This window comes from Miniopterus natalensis, chromosome 5, assembly GCF_054644295.1.
Source record: "Miniopterus natalensis isolate mMinNat1 chromosome 5, mMinNat1.hap1, whole genome shotgun sequence".
Taxonomy (NCBI): domain Eukaryota; kingdom Metazoa; phylum Chordata; class Mammalia; order Chiroptera; family Miniopteridae; genus Miniopterus; species Miniopterus natalensis.
Genome location: NC_142085.1, coordinates 48166736 through 48187906, shown reverse-complemented (window position 1 = coordinate 48187906; position 21171 = coordinate 48166736). Strand labels below are relative to the sequence as shown.

Sequence of the window (21171 nt, the reverse complement as noted above, 5' to 3'; positions counted from 1 at the left end):
TATGATATCTAGGCATGAAATTTTGAGAAGCAAATTCTAAAACTATTAATTTCATTATTATTCAAAATAATTTGTCCCTCTTTGAGAGTCTTCATCTCTTTCCTTCAAGTTCTCCTTTCATCTTTTCAAAATTAGACAGTAGCTATAACCTTGTTGTAATGAAGCAGAAATTAATAATCTAAAAAATGTGATTTTCGCTGCATGAAGTTGATGATGTTATTAAACTGGAAAGCTGACTATAATAAAACTGCATTTAAAACTATTTCAATAGGTGGTGAGATACTGAGACATTGACCATTTCTGGCATTGCTTGGTTTTCTGACAAATTTGAAAATATAGGTTTTGTCATTACTAATCCTAATGTAGACCATTGGAAGTGAGTCTTCAGAATGATCAGTATTATTTCTATGTATTGTCACACTTTTCACATTGCACTTCACTATGTTTTCTCATCTGAGCTTCACACAACCATGTCTATTCTATGAGGAGATGGAACATCCAGCCCGCTCCTCCATGTGGACCACACACCCACCATCACCAGAGTTCACCACCACAAAGAGGGACCAGAATGGAACCTGGGAGATGGAGGAGAGTCACGACAACTTTGGAGGCTACATGAAGGCCCTGGATATTGATTTTAACACCAAGAATATCACAGTGCACCTGGCTCAGATGAAGATCATTAATCAAGATGGCAATAACTTCAAGACAAAAATCCAACAGCACATTCTGCAACTATGACTTGGATTTCACTGTTGCAGTGGAGTTTGATGAGCATTCCAAGGACCTGGACAGCCAGAATGTTAAGTTGCTTATCACCTGGGAAGGTGATGCCATCATGTGCGTGCAGAAGGGGGAGATGAAGAACCAGGGCAGGAGGCAGGTAGTGGGTCAGAGGAGACAAGCTACACCTGGAGCTGATGTGCTGTGACCAGGTGTGTCCTGAAGTGTTCAAAAAGACGTGATGGCACAAGGGGGCCGGCTCCACATTCCCAGTGAAGGGCTCCTCACTGGCTTTGAGAGGCTGCCATGGGGAGCCTCCCACTCCTGAAAGAGCCTGGGCATACATCTGGATGGGTTTTAAACAGAATGAATGTGTGACAGTGACAGACATACTCTCCTGTCTTTGAAAACTGGGATTAAATGAAAAACAAAAGTCACTTCCACATTTTGAAAGAGAAAAACAGAACAAAAACACTGAGGTTCTGGGAGGTTAAGTGATTTCCTCAAATTTAGGCATCTAAAAAAAGTAAGAAACACAAACAGGAGATTTATCTGCCTTAGGCGCTGGGTCTTCCCTGCTGTGCTTTGCTACTGCAGTAGAAACGTAGTTGTATTATGTTATCTTTCTTCTGAATGTCTTTCCAACTATTTTACTTTACTGGTCATTCCCACATATCTGTGAAAGATACATGCTTTGTCTCATCCTACATGTATGGGAAAGAGAACTTTAGGAAGTTTAAGTTCTTACTAGAAATCAAACTAAATCAGGCCACACTTGACAGAAAATGGTTTCCTGGCTCCTGTAGGGAAGTTTCCTTATCTGTTCTAGCCTGGGCCTTGCAAGAAAGCAGCTCTTCATTTAGCTAGATATAATTATTTTGGGTTCTTTCACCCATGCACTAAATGGCTCTGTAGTTTACGTGCTCTTTTACTTACAGTTTATGGTTTTAATTATAGCTTTCATCACTTCCTTTGACTTTTAACCACCTGTCATTCCTTTGCAAGATTCTTCCTCTCCCATTGGCCGTTGATGACAAGGTTGCAGATACTTTACTTCAGGCCTGGGCTTTTGTTCCATTTATGCTAATGATAAATCCTGCACATCTAACAGGATCCTTAGGGTAGAATTCAGCGGAGTTAATTATATTCCCTGCATAATGTTATTCTGAACTCCCTGGGATGAAAATAGCATTTGAATTTTCTATAATTTTATGTTTGCTCTCATTACTTCTGAGATTTAAACAGATTTAGTTTAGGTGACCTGAGGTTCAAGGTTTTCCTCAGTGAACTGAATGAATTATCTCTGCTTTCCACTTAGCAATGATGTTTATAAACTGACAATGAAACGAGATGACAGTCTCCTAAGAGTAGGAGCCAGGCAAGATGCTTGTCAGCACCATCACACGTTCATTGGTTTGTTTTGTATTTTTTTCACTGGTTCTTTGTTCATGAAAGTCAAATCACAAAATAATCCTGCAGGATCTTGAGGTCAACCAGGATTGTATTAGCTGTTCTCACATTTCAAGTTTTTTGATGAGAAACCATAAAAAGAAGGAAATATAATTATTTCCTAAGCAAAAACAGCATTTTTCATTATGTACTACTTATGTATTCATGTGGAATTGTAAATATTGATTTTTGCACACAGTGATGGAATTTTCTTCCAGGCTTCTTTATGGCTGGATGGTGCAACAAAATAGACATTAGAATCAGCCATAGAGTTCTCTAGTGGCCATACTCCTATCTAGACAAACTACCTAACTTCTCTTAGCTTCCTATTAGAAACTGCAACATTAGTAATTAATACTAACCTTACAAGTATTGCTAATGAAGATAAGATGTGGTAATGTCATTGAAGCCCCTCCATAAAATTAGTGGTTATTCCTGGTAAGTTTTGCATATATATGTATTGGTGGTGGTTTTTGAGACTAATTTATGCAAAATTTAAAAAGCCCCAGAATATTCAGGAAGGAAAATATTTTTAAAGTTCTAAATTATATCACACCATTCTCACTCCTGGCCACACTAGGTTAAAGGCTGACTAAAGCTGTGATAAAAGCAGACCCCATTCTTTGAATCTTTGAAACCCATGTCATTTAAGACTTTTCGTTCTGGCTCAGGTAGGTCAGCAGAGTTTTGCATGGCCTCCCCAAAGGTCACAGATTACATTTTCTTCTATCACAGCCACGTCTGTCTGCCACTTCTGAGTGACCTCTCTTCGCCATTGTTGTGTCCTCTGTCACAGCTCAAGTTGATTTTCAGATTCTTAAACAACCTGGTCATCCAGGTGAATTTCTGTTGTGTTTCTAATACTTTGGAGGATACTTTTGTATAGATAGATACTGAGCTGAATTAGTAAAACATATTCTTCCCATACCCAAAGCCACCCCAAAGAATTACATTGCAGCCCATTACTAGGCGTTAACAAGAACTGAATTTTTCTCTTATTTTCCTAAACTGACATGGGGTGATAGAATTCTTTCATTTCACCTACTATTGCTACAGTTCTTTTTCTCTGTAGCAAACTAGGGATAGGCCAAAAAACAATCTGACAGGTATCGTTACTAAAATAAATATTCTCATTTGGGCTACCCCTCATCTTCTTTCTATACCTGTAAACCTTAACTATATTTGTCTCCTGGCTCACTTTCCTCTTTATGGCTTAATAATGTCTTGAAAATTAAGCAGTCAGTAGTTTCCAATAAAAATGCAGTCAATGGTCTCATGAACAGAAGAATGCTGACTGGCCTCCTTCACAATCTCCTCGCACATTTTCGGATTTGGATGACTTCTCCAAGGTATAAAGCATAGGTTCTCCTTAAGTTTCTGTGGCTACTTAAGATACGTGAGGATGCCAGTTTTTGTCGTATAACTGTGGTCAAAGTTTATCACAGGTACCAGAGTCCAGTTTAGATTTGTGTTGAGTCCAGTTTAGATTTATGCAATGAGCATAACTTATGACAGAATTATTATCAGTTCCAGTCATGTTTTTTCAATCCTACTCTTTTTTTCTAAATGTTTTTATTGATTTTTAGAGAAAGAGAGGCAGGGAAAGGGAAAGAGGAACATCAATGGGCTGCCTCCTTCACACCCCAGAGCCCACAACGTTGGCATGTGCCCTGACCCGGAATGGAACCCACGGCCTCTGTACATGGGGCAATGCTCAGCACCACCATACTTTCCAGGACTGCATTTGTATTATTGATATTAGTTTTATGTTATACTCATCTGGTCTTGAATTAGAAATGAATCACATTTCTCAGAGTCCAAAATTCTTATTCAAAATATTTATCAGCTCAAATCAGAAGAGGTGGCAGATTAAGCTAATTTTAAATGTACCCTTTCATGTAGGCTGAAAATATTTTCTAATTTTTAAGGCTCTAACTGGGGAAGTTATTCCATTTGGGTGTATGTATGATTGCACACTTGTAACTATAGCTGTGGAATTTTAACAGTTGGGTTAGACCCGCCTGCAGCATAAAGGATTTCACATGGACCCTCATTTATTATAGAACATCAAAGGGTTCCTGGGGAAGCAAAAGCATTTTCTTCCTAAATAGAATTGAATTGCTAGTCTATTCAGGGGAATCTCTTTGCATTAAAGTAGTTATGTTACCTCCTAATCACCCATGAATTACTGAAAGCGTCTTTGAAAGATGTGAAATGTAGGATTCTTTACTATCATCTGGTGCGCTAATGCTAAAATTAAAGATGAGCTTAGATAAGAGATCTTATTTTCTTTTAAAATAAATGTGCCTTTTCCATTAGATTATTGTCTCTATGGTTGTCCCACTGAGCTGTAAATTATTCCCATTATTTTATCATGTGCTTCATTTCTGTCGTCCTGGTAACAAAGCATAATTGCCTTTTTAATATTTATGTATTTTATTCAAATGATTCTTTTTAACTAAAGGAAAAATGAACTCTACCAGTTGAAGGGCACGCCAATTCTAATCTCTATAAAACTTCCCTTTCTATCTTTGCGTTTTTGCCTTTCTCTTGTATTAGTTCTATAATATGAACTTCAGTGCAGATATTAACATAATTCTTACATATTTGCATAAAATTGTATGTTAAACAGTGAAACTATTCATATTTATTTGCTACATGTAAATGTGTTAATCCAATGTTCCAAATTATATTAAATGTCATTGCTATTAAGTTAGCCATTCTCATTAAGGCATACAAATTATTTTGCAGAAAGCTAATTCTGACCCCTTATTATTACCTATTATTCTGCTTTAGTGCTCAAATAATGATCATATTTTGAAATAATGGATAGCTCATTTATAATTGGCTGTTTTAAAGAGATTGGCTGTTTGTCAGTCATTTAATCTGGGCAAAAATACTATCAGTTTGCACAAATTTAAAACCAATTACATTAAAATATTAATTTTTCTTCAATAAAATTTTATTTCAATATCTCAATTTAATTTGGGGAATTATATGTAAATATCCTGGGGATATTATAGTAACTAGTGATCTGACACATTTTCATCTCATTCTACTGTCATCATAATTTTAAAAAAGAAAAAACTGTAAGTAATCTAGTACTTAAATTAAGGATAAGCAGATTGTGAAAACAGATTTCAGTTTTCAAGAAGAAAATTATTATATGAGCTAGAGAAATTAAAAAAACTTTCTAAAATTTTTATAAACTGCATAATACCCTTGACTACACACTCAGTGCATATAATCACTTTCTAGGTGGGTTGCTTTTTTTTTTTTTTAGTTGAAGAATATATTTTTAAAATATTAGCAAATTAATACTGCATACAGAGAAAGGTAAGATAAAATTAAAAAAATATTACCAAAGAAAAAAATTAAATCAATATTCTAAGTTTGCAAATAGTCAATTCTTATGGCTTACATATCAATGTTAGGGGGAACATTAATAGAATGATTTCTGTCTTTGATACTAGGCTATTGTACTGTGCAACATATTGTAGACATTATTCAATATATCACTCGATATATGTAATAAATTTGTTTGGCAGCTATTTTTAAGGGTTTTTTTTGCAAGATGAAATTGTATTTCCTTCAAATTATGTATTCTATCCTTTAATCCAATCTTTACTTATTTGTAAGTGACTGAAATGTTTAACAGTTTTGAACTAATACAAATTATAAATTCTAGTTCAACCTATAACTAAAGCATTTTAAAGATAAAACTGAATTTTTTTCCAAAGAGCGTTTTTAGAAAAGTTTTAGCAAAATTAAGAGGAAATTACAGAAATTTATCATATATCCACTGCCTCTACAAATGCATAGCTTCCCTCATTATTACCATCCCCTACAAGAGTGTTACATTTGTTACAGCTGATGAATCCGCATTGACACACCAATCACCCAGAGTTTACTGGTTACATTAAGGTTCACTCTTGGTTTTGTACATTCAGTGGGTTTAGACAAATGTATAATGCCATGTATCACTATGATAGTATCATAAAGAGTAGTTTTAGTGCCCTAAAAATCCTCTGTGCTCTGCTAATTCATCTTTTGCCCCAATCCTTGGCAACCAGCGATCTTTTTACTGACTCCACAGTTTGCCTTTTCCAGAATATCTAACAGTTGGAATCATGCAGAATGTAGCCTTTTAAAATTAGCTCCTTTCATTTAGTAATATGCGCTAAATTTTACCCATGTCTTGGATTGACAACTCATTTCTTTTTAGCACTAATATTCCATTGTGTGGATATTCCCCAGTTTACTGCCCATTTGTTACTGAAGGCCATCTTTGTGGCTTCTAAATTTTGAGAAATGTGACTAAAGCTGCTACAGTTGTCAATGTAAGTTTTCAAGTCCTCTGAATAAATACCAAACAGTAAGATTGCTGTAAGTTTTATTAAAAACATACATACTCCATATTAAGTAGTAAATTTTACTGTATATTTGTTAGGAGTTGGACTGTGTCTACTATTTTCTGTAGTTGTAGGTTCCACAGGCTTCAATTCCTCTGGTGTAATTATTTTTATCTCCTCCTTAAATAGAGTATGATTCTTGCCACTCTTTCTGTTGTAATCCCTTTTATTATATTGGAGAATTGAGGGAAGATAAGCTTTCTATGATGTTACGATTTAATCTCAGCCTTTTAGTGGTCCTGTGCCCCAGGCCTGTGAACTTCACCTGTGTTGCTCCAGTGCCATAGCTTTTCAATTCTCCTTAGGTGAGGCGGGGAAGTCAGAGGCGGCTAAAGTGAGAAGAAAGTCCTTCCTCCAGCCAGGGTACGTCTCAGGTAAGCCTTTGCCCTTAGATAGTAGGCTTTTATAGGGAATATTCTGGGCATATTTCACAATTACTCTCTTTCCACCTACTAAAGTTAGAACTTCCCAGCATCATGCTATTGCTAGCCTAGGAAAATATCAAAAGTCAAAATTCAAAATATAGTTTTTATTGAGTGCTTTTCACTTTTGCACCATCATAAAGTTGAAAAATCTTAAGTTAAAACATTGTAATTCAGTAACTGTCTGTATCAATATAGTTCAGAAATAGCATAGTCAAGAAGTACATATTTTTGAAAAAGTTAAAGGGAATGGAGTTTGAAATGTCATCATTTGACTTTAGTACCTAGGAGGTCATTGGTTACTCATAAAAACTATGTCAGTGGAGAGAGGGGTCACAGAGCAGATGATTATGGGAAACTAAAGAAGGAATTCCAGGTGAAAAAGTAGATTACATTTAGATTGTCTTTCTTTAGACAATACACGAACACATGAAAAAAAGACCTCTAAGGGAAGATTGTTGAAATAGCTTGGGAAAGTACATTTGTTGTCTCTTAGACAAGTTTAGTGGCGCATGATTTATGTAGTTTATTTTTTCTGTTCTTGGAATAACAACATCCCACCTGTATTTTTTCTAATAACACTTGCTGACTATATTATTTGTAGCCACACAATGTAACACAATGAACTAGCTTATTAAACCAAACCAAAATAAACACAAGAAAAAAACCTGCCTGCATTATTTCCCTTTAATTATCAGTATCCACAAGTTTCTTTAAAAATATCTCCATGTAGTGCCCGGGCTGCTGCTAAATGTTGCACAGTGGGCAGGCTATGGCAGCACTGCTCACTAGAGCTTGAAATTAGTGAAAGAGGCAGGGACTCTGGCCGCCAGTGGGATCATGGCTGCAAATTCTGAGCAAATAGCAGCAACTATTTTGCTCACAGGAGAAATAAGGTTAGTGGGAGTATTAAGGAAATGTGAATGCCACTACTTTGTTGGTTCTGTGTAATTCAAGAAATGGGCTCTTTGCATTTCATGCTGACCTGATTCAGAAACCTAAAACTTGAAAGCTTAATAGCCATATTTCAGAAAATGTTTCTTTTTAAATAAGAAAAAGAGATCAAATATATATTAAAGGAACCAACTGGCACTTAGTGTTAGTCTGTGGTTGTGTATGTAAGGTACTTAGTAAAAGTTTCTCTTCTATAGTAGTACACTAAAGTCATTGCATTCTATAGATTTTCATTTTATAGGTTAATTTATATGAATGTATGTCTATATATTATATATACAATACATACTGTAAATAATTTTTTCATATATATGTGTGTGTGTGTGTGTGTGTGTGTGTGTGTGTGTTCTTTAAAACACAGCCCTTTGTCTCCCGGCTTTTTTTTCTGAGCTATTAACATTTAAGTTACTGAGTAAACTTACTTTCATGAGTTTGTTTTTGTATATATAAGAATAGATTTTTTGTTTGTAAGCAAACTGTATACATGTCCTTATAACTGAACAAACATGCACCCACAAGCTTAACTTTGTACATCCAAGAGAGATTTTGCCAAGAACCTCAAAATTAGCATCTCTGTAGTTAAGAAGCAACTGAACATTAAGAATATTAGTATTAAATTGAAAATCAAATTAATCTTTAGGTACCATCATATTTATCTCATTAATATATTAAAACAAAGTTATAACAAAGCCTCTGAATTTAATATGCAATTGATATGCTCTAGTACTGCTGACATACGTATAATGACATAATCATTTGGGGAAACAATATGGAAAAATATTTAAAAAGCTATAATTATGCCTGGTCTTTTGACTTACTAAATCCATTCCTGGGAATGTATCACAAAACATAATTCAAAGATCTTGATGTATCTTTACTCTGGCACAGTTAACGTAGCATTATATATTGTATCAAAGGACTTAATAACACTTAATCCCCAAACAGTGTAGATTAGTCTGCTCAGGCTGCCATAACAAAATACCACAGACTGGGAGGCTTAAATAACAAACATTAATTCCCCACAGTTCTAGAGTCTGGGAAGTCCAGTTCAGGTCCTGAAGAGAGCTCTCTTTGTTTGCAGTCCGTTGCCTTCTCTCTGTGTCCTTGCATGGCAGAGAGAGAGGGAACGAGCTCCCTGGTGCCTCTTCTGGTAAAGACATTAATCCTGTTGGTTCAGAGCCCTCCCTTATAACATCATTTAACATTAATTACTTCCTTAGAGGCCCCATCTCCAAATTTAGCCAAATGGAGGTTTGGGCCTCAATATGTGAGTTTCAAAGAGGGGGTGTCACAAACATTCATTCTATAGAAGGCTCTTATAACTTCATTAAAATAATATTTTAAAAAATTGAGTAGAATTGTGGGAACATGTTTAGAATATATGTTAAATGAAAAAGACAAGGATTACGTAGAGCATAATGTGAGACCTATCGCAATAGTATAAATTTGATAGAGGCTTGAAAAATAAAAAATAAAAATAAATAGAAACTCTTTAAGTGATTTATTCAGATTATATTATTTTTAAGTAAAAGCCTAGGTAACCTGATATATGACAGAACAATCATTTCAAATAAAAGAGCAATGAATGGACATTTTTTTCCACAGGGAAATCGTATATATATATAAAAATAATATATAATATATAATATATAATATATAATATATAATATATAATATATAATATATAATATATAATATATAATATATAATATATAATATATTTGAACATTTAAATATATAAATTATATGTATATAAAATTAAAACATATAAATATAAATTATATATATATATATATTTTTTCACACCATATACAACAATCAATTCCAGAAAGGTAAAAGATTAGGTATAAAAGATACACTTACAAACTATCAGAAGAAGATATTGGAAATTATATTTAATGCCTCAGGGTAAGCAAGGATTTCTATTTTGAAATATAATCAAAATTATTTGGGTAAGTTTTAGGCAAATGATTTTAAGCAATCATTCCTGGTAATTGTTAGCAAGAAAAACCAATTTCCCCAGAGAAAACTGATGTTAAACTTGCCACATACTAGAAGAAATAGTCTATTCTCAACATTGGACTTATTTTTGCTTCTCAAACAAATTAATGAAATATGTAAAAAGTAAATGGGTGAAATTAGAACACCAAAAGCTTTTATATTCTTTAAAATTACTTGATTAGTTAATAAGCTGAAAAAAAAGGGTTCTTAAGCAAGACATACAAAGTAGAAAGTATAAAAGAAAAAGAGGAATACATTTTACTACATTAACTAATATTCAGAAGCCACTTCTTTAGAGGATTCAAACAATTGCTACCATTGGAACTTGAACAGACAAGTCATACTTGGAATACACACTAGAAAAAGATATTTGCCACTGCCATATCGTTGACAACAAATTAAGTAACAATATTCAGAATGTATTAAAAAACAAACAAGCAAACAAACACAACAAAATCCTCCTGCAAAATAATAAGAAGAAAACAGGCAATCTAATGAAAACAGGAGTGGTCAATATGTATAAATATATGTTCAACCTCATTGGCAATTGTGTAAGTACAAGTGAAAACAACAGCAATTTCTCTCTTTACCCTGTCAGATTGGCAAGCATAGAGGAGTCTGATAATATTACTTATCGGTTGAATTTGAAGCAACAAACTTTCATGAAAAGTTGATTTATTACTTTGAAAATGGCTTGACATTATATAGTAAAGTTGAAAATTCTCAGGTCCTCAACTCAGTAATCCGTTACTTAGTATATGTCCTAGAGACACTCTTGCACACATGCAACTTGGAGATTTGTATGAGATTTATCATGGAGGAAAGATAGAAGCAGCCCAAATATACATCAGTGATGGAAGTATAAATACTATGCACATTATTATATAAAAATTAAAACTATGCAACAATGAAAATAAAGCTACTTCAATCAAGATGAATGAATCTGAAAAGACATAATATTTGATGTGAAAATTAAGTGATAGCAGAACATGTAAGTTACAACTCTATATAAAGTTCAAAAACAGGCAGACCAAAAGCAATGAGCTAATTCTTGTTATAAAATGATAATGAAAAGCACAGACATATATAACCAAAAGTTTTGGGTGAAATCGTGGGAAAGATTTATGTAGTCTGTTAGGGGCACACAGGGCTTGACTGTTGTGCTCGTGGGACGCGAAGAAAACTCGAGACGCGGAGGATGTAGAATTGAGGTGGAGATGCAGAGGGCTGAGGCTCTGGAGGCCCTGCAACCACCCTCCTCACCATCCAGCGATTTTTATTGTGAGCCACAGAAAGGCTGGTGTGAGAGACAGTGATCAGCAGAAACCAAAAAATGCACAAGAACAAAGGGCTTTGTTTTGTGCTAATGCTTCACATTTGTCCTTAAGGCCATGACTCTCCTGGGGGCAAGCTTCCCAGATCCATAAGGATCTGTTTTCAGTTCCTGGCAGAAACGTCTCCCTTGTTTTCAAGGGGATTTCTGCGCTTCTGGGAAGCTTGCTACCCAGCTCCTTCAGAGTTTGTTGTTGGCTGGCCTTTTCCTACACTGATGATAATACGGTTTCTTAAATTGTGTGATAGATATTGCTGTTTACATTATTACTTGGCTGTTTCAAAATGTACATATATCTATAATGTATTTTGTACATATGCTCTTTCAAATAAAAATTAAAGTGTTTTTTTTTTTTTTTTTTTATGGTGTGCAAAGTAGTGTAGTTGACAGATATCTTTCCTCCAAGGTTCTGTAGACATGGTCTTCCAAAAGCACATAAGTTGTTTCAATTGGGCCATTTTGACTCTTTCGGTTTTACTTCATTGAATTTAATTATAAGCATTTAATCAGAATTAGGCAAATGTTGACATGCTTGTTCTAAAAAATAATTGTCTACACTGTCCTCAAACCATTGAATAGTTGGATGAATACAATGAAGATAAACAATTTTACATTTTTTCTATTTTTATTTTTAAAAGTTTTAAAACCAGGATGAATTATTTTGTCATTTAAATTTGCAGATGAGATTTCAGCTTCTGAACCAGTTTTGTGTCATAATTTACTGATTATTGGCTGTTAAAATATACCAGGAATGACTTGTTTTTCGCTATTTTTTTCTACCGACTCCCATTTGTCCAAGTCCAATTTTACGTAGCTAAATATGGTTAGGTTGATATTTTATTCTTCCTGTTAATTTTACTCAATAGTAAATTTTACTATTTTTATATTTTTATGTGTTTCACACTTGTACTATCTGTTATGAATTAGTTTTGAAGACAAAGAGATATGGAAAAAGATATTTAGAAATTGACTCAAAAACTAGAATTCAAGTCAAGAGAGAGAAACAGCAATAGAGAGTAAGAGTTACTTCTGTTCAGAGATATTTACAGTTAACTTTTGAGGGCAAGATAATGTCAAAATGTCTCTAGGGCTAGCTTGCAATAAGGTCAATTATTCTATTGGACATCTCAATATTATATCTTAGGCAACAGTCCACTTATTATAAAGTCCTCTATAAAAAATAATGTATTTTAATGTTCTATATTACTTTTACATTTGTTTTTCTGGTAAAACATATAGGGAATCCTTGAGTAATAAATTAAGGGAAATTAAAAAATTTAAAAAACTAGAATGAACTGCCTGTTGTCATTCCAACTCAGAAATTTAAGGTTCAATTTCACTTTCAGAGAATTTTTAAGTTGGTAATAGTTTACTACAAAAATTATCCATATTAATAATTCTGCAACGAGTTATATCTAAATGAAGCTCCACATTTCAAACAGTACTACTGACAGTTTTACTGACATATTCCTAGGTAACACAGGACTTTCTTGGAGCATACCTAGTCAAAACTGTTCTTCCAGTGTTTTAACTGGTTTAGCATTTGCCCAAACAGTTCATTTCTTGATGAAGGCATAACACATAACACAGATTTTAAGTTAATTTCTATAACTCAGTCGCCAGAAAACTAATTTTTTTTAATGAAAGTCAAATATGTAGAAATTATGGGAACACACAGAAAATGAAAGAAAATAAAAAAAGTTAATCCCAAAGCTCTCTCTGACCATTCCTCATACCTAACCTCAGAACAAACACACATAGATAAATAAGCCCTGCCTCACTAGGGGCACACATTCTCAGGTCAAATCCACTGTTTCAATGTAAGATGTTTTTGATAGTGCTAGAAATCTTCCAGCCTAGGTTCCATACAGCCATCTGAAAAGAAAGTAGAGTATCTTAAACCCAGAGAGAATAATAGGCTTCTGAAATAATCCAGTAATACTCTGCTTTTTCTTGTATTCAACTGCTACGTATTATACTACTGAAAAGTCCCCAAGATTCCTGATTACTAATAAATAATGAACACTTAGTCTGTCTTCTAATTAGTTAAGACAGATAAATCTCAACTCTGCCTCTTAGGAGCCTCAATGATGAGGGCAGGAAAAAAAATTCCAAGAAAATTTATTTTAAATTAAGAATTTAGCAAACTGTGTGTATTGTAGCATTTGAAATGAAGAGAGAATAGACTTGGAAGTAAAGTTTTGGTTTGTAAGAATCTTTGTATTTCCTTCTATCACTGAGTGGTTAGGTTCTCAAGGCATTAACTTGGTCAGTTATGTCTAAAATCTACACATACTTATGCAATTTTGTGAAATTAAGAAAAGAGCATGCTTCTTTTTTCCCCTCAGGGATACGATTTTTTTATTCACCACCCATTATTTTTGGATTATTCAGCTGAACAAGTCTAATCGCTAGTGGAATAATTATTTTTTAAAAGTCAGAAATAATGATGAAATTTTACTAATTTTCTACTCTTCTTCAATTTTCTTCTTTTTTTCTTCTGACCCAAAGGTATCATGAGTCTATTTATATAATTATTTAACATTTTTATTCTGTATCTGGTATGTCTTTTCCATATTTAATTTCTCATTTCTGTGTTTGTCTTAAGGTGTGAAGTTCTAAATATAGAGATTGTGCCAAAAGAATTCTTTCTCACAACCCTTAGCAAGGGGTCATGTGAATTTATATCTTGAAACTATAGTATTTATTATTACATTTTTAAATATGAGGATATCAGATTTTCCAGTCCTTTCTAGTCTTATGCCTTCATTTTTCTCTCCCTGGAATGGAAAATCTCTCATTTATTTTTTAATCAGATTTTTAAAATATTAGAATCCCATAGCAGAAAGAGAGAACTACAATAACTAAAATTCAGGAAACTGAGATCCATTTATATCTATTGACATACCAAGGGCACTGTGAATCCCAGTATATTTTTAATTGTTAATTAGTTCAATGCAGAGATCCTTTACTCTTACACTGTACCGTGTGCCTATAATGGACTCTCCTCATCTATGCAGTCGGAGTGATTGATTATGTGGGTTAGCACTTGATTATTCCACTATTGAACCTTAAAATGACACTAAGCTGTCAATTATTTGAGTTTCAGCTTATAGACACCACGCTTACATTTTAGTCAAAGAAAGAAAAAGCAACTCAACACAGTTCATCTGAATTTAGTTTTGGGAATAATCTCACCTGTTACCTAAAACATTAGGCTCCCATGGTTTCTATTATAAATATTAGGAAGATAAAGTGAAGGGTGACCTTTTAAATAGTCCGGTGGTTTTTATACTAAGTGGAATTAGACATAATGCACATATGGCTGCTCACTGAAGATTTGTTTGTGATTGATTCATGATCTGGTATTTATTTATTTTAAATCTGTGGTTTAGTAACTCTGATTTAAAATTACTGACATGAATTAGTATCAGCCATCTTAGTCCTTTCAGGATGCATTTCAGCTTTATTGCTACAGGTAGTTAGGTGTGCTATTAGAATTCACACGAATTGTTTTAACCTACTAAAAAACAAGCTTTAAAAAAGCATTCTGATAGGGAGATATATATACACACACACACACACACACAAAGCAGAAACTTCTGAAATTTTTGGCACAGAAGTTATGTATTCTGACATGGTAAACTGAAAAATGCTATGAAAATAATGAACCATAAAAACGTATGTAGAGGAGTTGGTTAGGAGTGAAAATCTTTAAAATTTCTCCTCTCAGGTGCTCTCTTCCCAGATGCTCATCCCTTAAACCAGGTGAGTTTGGTCTTTCCATGATGAATTTCTACAATGGTACATCTACTCTCTGCTTTGTCTTAAGATGTGGCTCCCATTCTCAAATGGGATAATGGAGAAAGTGAGACTGATAAGAGAGTAAGAAAAAGGGAGATTATTTCGTTAGCTCTTAAAATCTTACATATTACATGCAAATTTAAGCCCTTGGTTTCTCCTTGGTTCTCATTATCATAGAGGTTTTATGAGTATTCAGCCAAATTATATTGGGGGGGAAAATTTACTAAATTTTTTTTTTCTTTAGTTTTGAAAAAGGGTTGTAATTCATGTACAAACTTGCTGTGTGTCAGAAAAAACTAGATTACCATAGTATAAAATGCGTATGGATTGTCATATCATTCACTCATTTATCCCACAAAAGTGTGTTGATAGGCTATGTGCCAAAAACTGTTCCATTGAGTGAACCAAGGGGACCAGATATCTATCCTCAGTGTACTTACATTCTAGTGGGGAATGCAGAAAATAAATGCATATCATAAAATTTCAAGTTATAGTGAGTGCTATCACTTCAAGAGGATAGAGACAGGAGACAAAGTGTACGGGGAAAAGTGAGGGGAAGCAAGTCTAAGAAGGCACATTTGATGGAGACCTGAAAGAAATGACAACAGAAGCCATGTAAATATCTGAAGCAAGAAGATTCCACACAAAAGAAAGAGCAAACTAAAAGACTTGGAATCAAAAACAAGCTTCTGTCTGAGGGACAGATGGATCTGCTAGCTCTGTTCATAATTTTTTGAGGAAATTCCATATAGTTTTCCATAGTGGATGTACCATTTTATATTTCCACCAACAGTATACAAGGGTTCTGATTTCTCTGTATCCTCACCAACTCTTATCTTTTTTCATTCTTTATAATAACCCTCCTGACAGGTTTGAGTGCTATGTCATGAGAGTTTTGCTTTGCATTTATCTGATAATTAATGATATTGAACATCTTTTTATATATCTGTTCTCCATTCAAATGTCTTTTTTGGAGAAATGCATATTCAAGTCTTTACCCATTTTTTAATTGGTTTGTTTATTTATATACTGAGTTGTTTGAATTCCTTTTATTTATTTCCAAATTAACCCTTTATCAGATAAGTGGTGTGCGAAATTTTTCTCTATCTATAGGTCGTCTTTGCACTCTGCTGACTATTTCTTTTGTTGTGCAGAAGCAAACAAGCAGAAGTTACTTTTCCCTGTGATACAAACTGCATTTTCAGGAATCCCAGTTTGTTCTGGAAGCACACTGGAGTGGTGAAAAAGCTACATTTAGCATTAAGCAGTACATCACAAATGTTGATGTGTATAAGAATCCCTTGGGTATCATGTTAAATATTCATTCTGATTCGGTACATAGCACTGATTCTCCAGTTCTATCAAACTCTCAGGTGGTGCCAACGCTGTGGTCTATGAGTAACATTAGGGCAAAGAAAGCTGTTCTAGAGAATATCGCATTCCTGATTAGATCTGAAGAAGTGAATAGAATTACCAAAATAAAGAAGGTGGTGGAGGTGTGAATTGGGCATTCCACTATTCCCGCTTCAGAACTGAAAGTTTTTGAGATATAAATGAGCAAAATCTGGACATAATGAATGGCATCTGTCTGCACAGTAGAAACATCTAGAGAATGTCAATACATATGTGGTTGAAGAGCTTAGGGAGCCCAAAATCTACAATCAAGATAGTTTAGATAGAGCCCAGGAATGGCAGGGATGGTGGGCAATTCTAAATTGATACAAAATACTCTGATAAATTTTATTTTACATGTTTGGAGAAGAACTGTGTGCAAAAAAAGTTTTAGCCTTTGGAAAAGTACTTGTCAATTACTATAATTTGGGGCAATTTGAAACCATATCAATAACCCAGCTCCACCTTGGATCAATTAAATCCAACTCTATGGTTGCACCCGTTGTCAATATTCTTAAGTACTGTTCAGAAGATTCAAATGTATAAACAGGGTGGGAAGCACTGATGTAGAAGTGAAAAAGTTAATCAGAGGTTGGCTGTATTGAGTAAAAACACTACCCCAGGAAAGGAGGGCCTCAACAACTGAAGTTGCCTGATCAAGCTGTCAGCCCTGTAAAATAAAAATTGCACTGGATGGGTTATAAAAGCAAAGAGGAATTTATTCAAGATTATTGCACTAGAGATCAAGACTATTGTAATAGAGAAGAGAGACAATTCAGCTATGCTGAAACAAAATCTTCGAGTGTGTTTAAGTGCTGGGGTGAGCTAGTGAAAAAGTACTGGAGGACATTAATGGGGAGGTTGGTCAACATGATTTGACCATCTGTGTTTGCTAATTGGCACTTATCGAAATTAGGCTCTTATCCTCCCAAAGAAGCTGAGAGAAAAGGGCCCTTGTCTTTCTCCATGATTACATTTCAGAGTTCCTGAGAAAGACCTTCCTGGGTTGTAGATTTATATCTCAATGAAGCAGAGATATAAATCTACAACTTAGAAAGCTTGCAATTGAAAGATTTTTCAATTGCAAACTTTCTAAAGTGAATGTTCCAAGAATAGAGAGGTCAGGAAGGAGTTCGTCATAGTCTAGTCAAGCTAGCGAGAACCTTCAGGCCTCCTTGGTCAGCCCTCATGCGTGGGAATCAGACTGTGGCCACTAAACTTTTGGTTGAAATTTGTCTTGTGAACACCAGTTTAGAGAGAAAGCACTATCAAATGGACCTTTCTAGAATTCCATGCCACAGGTTAGTGTTATTTTCTGAAAGTGAATTGTAAATTCCTGAAGAGAAAAAAAAAGTTTAATCTGATTCTCTAATATTATTAAGTCCAATGTCCAGCACTCAGTTTATCAATGTTTCAGTCTTTCAATTTGAGATATTTCCATTAATAGCCTTTCTAAGATGCAAGAACAATAAAATACTATTAATGTATAGTATACCAATCAATACTTTGGGAAGTAAATGAGTTAGATTAAATTATTTACAACATAACAATGCACATTCATACATCATAGTAAAAGATAATGTTCTACACCGGCTGATCTTTTTCTGCATTCATTATAAGACATAACTCAGTTAACAGTGGAAAAAAAAATATGATTGTGTCATTAGAATTAACTTTATTTAATACATGAGGAAAATGAGACACACATGTTAAAACCTGCTCAAGTCCTAGGAACTCGGTTCATGTTTCTCACTTTAAAACCCTAGTATTCTACATTGTTTTCTAATTTTGTTTCAAGGGCTCATTTCATTTTTCTACCTATTTTTTCCCCTTAAGGCAGCCTTGAAAGAATTTCTTCCTGTTCTACAGAACCAGTGAAGCAAATATTGCCAGTCTGCCTTTCACACTGCTGTTCTGTTCCTCCCCATTCCAGATCCCAAGGCACAGTCATTTTGCCTCATAATTTTGTTACTGTTGATTCTAGCCCCACACTTCTCTATCTACCCTTCTCTATTAGTCCATTTCTGCTCTGCCTTGTAGAATTATTATTATTTTATCTTTGTCACTTTAGTTTGAAGCCTGGATTTCTACATGTAATGTACCTGTCAGATGTAAGTAGCCACTTTTTTTCTGATTGAATGGAAGTAAAAGAAGGCTACGACTTGCAACCATAAGTCACTTCCTGAAAATTGAGTTTCATTCTCACAAAAATCTCTTTGGTGCCCAGCATGCAATTTCCTTATCTTCACTTCCATTATGTGCGTATCACCAATATAGTTTTATTTTCTAGATGACTTGAGCAGCTGGTTCAGTTTTCCTCTTCAGGTTCTCATTTTCACACTTCCCATTCTTAAAAAGGTTTTGATTAGACTGGGGGAAAAGTTCATTGTAAGAGATGACAGGGGATTTTCCAATGTGCTTTCTTCCTTGCTCCCCGAACTTCTGGACTGCGGACTCGGGAAGGGAAGTGGTTCTGCTGTTGGAACTGAGCACATTTAAACAAACATGCTCTAATGGTTTGACCTTTTGGTTCCTGGTTTTAAGTGGGTATTAGGAACAAGAGAGTATATTTACCATTTCTCTAAGAGTAAATTCTTCTACCTGTTGACATTAAGATAGGATGCAGTGAGTTGAGAAGTAGACCCTTGGAAAGAATTAAAATGATAGGCTGTCCTTTCTTGTTGAAATCAATAATTATGTCAATAGCAGTAAGAAATAAAAGTAGTCCTCCCAAGATATTCAGGGCAGCCACTTTGTAAGTTAACTGTTATTAAAGCATTATTTAGGCATCCACTTAGAGGAAAGCAAGATTACCATCAGTGGATGACACACGGTAATTTTGTTAGCTTTCTTCACACAACATGGGAGGTTTGTTTGTTTTTTTAGCCCTACAATATAACTGCAAAATTCCCATGTTAAATATATATGCCCTTTTTTCAATATTAAATTGAATGTAGCCTGGCCTTTGAAATCAGATGCAACTAGGGTTTAAGTGCTAGCTTTCCTTAATTATTAGTGGCATCATGTTATTATATGTACTAAAAGTATTAGAGTGCACTGGATAGTGAGCCATTCCTGCGACATGTGGCAGACAACCCCAGAAGTTATGAGAAAGTGGAGTATATGACCAAGAGCAGTATGACTGAGCTAGTGACTAGAAACATCATGAGGAGGAAGTACCTGGTCTGAGGGCAATGGTAGGATTGATATTACCTCTGGAATAAATGGAAATCAATTGATTCAAACCAGAAAACACTAAATCTTGCTCTCATATGTAGCATGCTTTACCTGAGTTTAAATATGAACACGGGGACTTCATTCATAGATTCTTAATGGGCTCTACATGGATACATGACATTCAAAAGATGTATACCCATGGGTGTCATAATACAACATGTGTGACTAAGCTGTTGAGAAAATGTTTAGTAGAATAAATGAAATAATTTGTAAGTCATTTCAATCATTTTCTTCACAGCCGATACTTATGGATGGAAGAGCAGAGGAGATAGATCTAAATATCAAACTGGAAATAGCTAAAGAAGCAAAAAGCTCCAAAACCCTGGGACAACAGGGATTAATACCCGAGAATGAGCTGAGAGGATCACAGTGGCTGGGAGAACTGCTTCAGGGAAGAGCAAAAGCCTGAAACTGCCTGAGGGCAAGACAGTTGGTGACTGAGAGAATGTGGCAGGGGAACCACATGGGTCATCAAAGGGGTCCCTTTCCAAGGTCCTTGGCTTCAACAACAAATGGCTTCAATAACCAATGTGGATGCAGCTAAAGGCTCTGTAGAGTGAGTCTACTTGCAGAAAGGTTTTTGTTTGTGAGAGAGAGTGTGTATGTACAATAAGCAGGGAAATAGGATGCTTTTGGACCATTTCACTTTGCTTTCCTGTCACACTTCAAGTTAACAAATAAGAAAGAAAAAGCATAGGTGTTCCACAGATAGGAGGTGTCTGAATATTACTCTTTTATGAACAAGTATTTCTTAGTGGAGACAAAAAAAAGTAAGCTTCCAAGTGACATGATCTTTAATCAGCTAGGACACACGTCAGAAGGTTAAAGTTGGCTGAGAATAATTGAGGCACTTAATACTGCATTGTACTGAAGTCCTCTATATAAATTAGATTACATTAGAAGAAAGATGGTTGCCAGAAGCATGGATGTCAGTTATAGAAAGAGGAGGTGCCTGTGGCTGTGGGTGAGGTAGGAGAGGGGAGACAGGATGGAGAATATAACTGCACCTATCTCTGTCTGAATTTGGTTTTGCTTAAAGTAGGTATGAAGTGAATAAAAGTAAATGACATCAGCTTAACTTTTAGCTAAGTTTTTCATTGTAGCTCAATATTAAATCCAGAGAAAAAACAAAAGTTGGACATAACTGACTATTAAAAATTGGAAAGGTGATATGTTTTGAAGATATGCAGTATTAGTGGGTCAGGTGGATTAAATTCAATTGCAAGACAAGCATTTGTGACTAAAATAACAAGCAGTGTTGTGACATGACACTAGGATAACACACCTCCGTTTGTTCATCTTTATAGAGTTAGCAGGCAAATTAAATGAAAAAAAATATAGAATATGCTTGTGTGTGTGTTTATATATGTGTGTATATGTGTGTGTATATGTGTGTGTGTGTGTGTGTGTGTATGAAACAATGACTGCCTGACCCATATTAATA

At 34.7% G+C, this 21171-nt stretch overlaps 1 pseudogene; it reads left to right on the top strand.

Moving 5' to 3' along the window:
• The first annotated feature begins 489 nt into the window (after positions 1-489).
• Positions 490-965, top strand: LOC107526346 (retinol-binding protein 2 pseudogene; annotated as a pseudogene).
• Positions 966-21171: the final 20206 nt, after the last annotated feature.